We start from the raw sequence: 1,795 nt of genomic DNA, 5'->3' as shown, positions 1-1,795 counted from the left end.
TCTATCATCTGCCCATCTATCTATCTATCTATCTGTCTCTTGATTGAGTTTCAATCAAGCTCACACCAGTAATTATTGTCTCCATAGTAACAGCTACATCTTTACACAGCTGATTATTCTGATAATTCCTATATATTTGTGTGTGTGTTTCACAGGTGCACCGTATGGAAAAGCATCAGCATTGTGTCATGCCACACTCAGTGTGTTCAGACACGTTCAGTGTGTTTCAGATGGATGGATGTGGATGATGGACTGTTTACCCTGTGTGAGTGTTGCTGTGTCAGTGTGCAGTCGGCCAGGCAAATATGAAATATTTGTTGACAGATTTTGAATGTTGCTTTACGGTGCATTTAAATGGGCTTCAAGGAAGGTTCCACATTCAAAACGAGTTAAACTCTGCGCGCTGGGGGGGTTGCATTAAAGGGGTGGTATAATACCCTTTTCACAAGATGTAAAATGTGATGTCCCCAGAGTGTGTATGTGACGTTTTAGCTCAAAATACCCCACAAATATTTTTATATAGCATATTTTTAAATTAAAATGGTCACTTTTTGAGGGTGAGCAAAAACACACAGTTTTTGTCTGTCTCTTTAAATGCAAATGAGCTGCTGCTCCCGGCACAGGGGGCGGAGCTTCTTGAGCTCCAGTTCTTTTACCTCACACACACATGCACTAAAAAAAAAAAAAAAAAAAAGTAAATCAAGAAGAAGTGACAACATGTAGAATGCAACAGGACATTTCTGAATGGTTAGTTGGTACATTTAGGTATCTTATGGTTCTAGTCAATGATTGATTAGCATATTCTGTCATGGTAATCTATAAAATGTGTTCCCGGGGGCGGGTTTATGTAAATTTTAGGGTTGGGGATGTCACTAACCTGAGAGGAATGTTGTGTAGTCCCTACCAGTTTGTTGTTGCAGACAGCAACATTACACACTAACTAAAGTTAATAAAGTGAAATCATAATCAACCACCCCTTTAATGCATTTTCAGTGGAAGTATTTGTGCTAAAACAATCATATCATGTAAAATGTCTTAATTATAATTTTAGTGAAGGGTCTTCTTTGAACGTCTGGTTTTGAGATGGTGTTTCCATGTAAACTGTCCATTTGTCTCATGCAAAAGTCACTGGGTTAACATGATCATGAGTTCAGGCCAATACATATGCTATGTTGATATAAGACTATTGTTTTGTTGTTATTTTGAATCAGTGTGTTTTAACTACAGTTTGCTCAAAACGGGCTTTAGAGCAGGTGCCTGATCTAGTCCATATCTCAAACAATATTTCAATCATCTAATATACTGGTCTATCACTAATTAATGTTTATCTTCATGAAACATTAAACAACTTTCTCCATAAACTTCCACTTTAAATCACTGTCAAATTAACCTTTTGTTTGTTTTTACATAGTGTAATATAAGTATATTAGGGCCTACAAACGGAGGGAATTTTTTTTTTATTGTAGGCTATTTAATATACATAAATAGTCATGTCTCGCATACTTATTTAAAAGGTAACATTTTTAAGGATCCATTAGAGAAAGTGGCTGATTTAAGTTTGCACTGGTTTAAATATGTCGGTTCTCAAGGGAGAGTGAAAATGTTTCTGCACCAAATTATGAACCTTCTCGAATCAATATGACAAACTTTAATAGGCTCATGAACAGCAGGAGGAACCTTTTAAAATGCAAAGCAGCGCGCTCCAATTTACCTCCTCAATATTTTGCACATAATCAAGTGTATCAGCAATTAAATGCACACATTATCATGACCTTGGCATGGCGGATGATAAGAC

This window comes from Phoxinus phoxinus, assembly GCF_949152265.1.
Source record: "Phoxinus phoxinus genome assembly, chromosome: 23".
NCBI classification, from domain to species: Eukaryota; Metazoa; Chordata; class Actinopteri; order Cypriniformes; family Leuciscidae; genus Phoxinus; species Phoxinus phoxinus.
The sequence above is the reverse complement of the archived record's forward strand: the minus strand, read 5'-3'. Positions refer to the sequence as shown.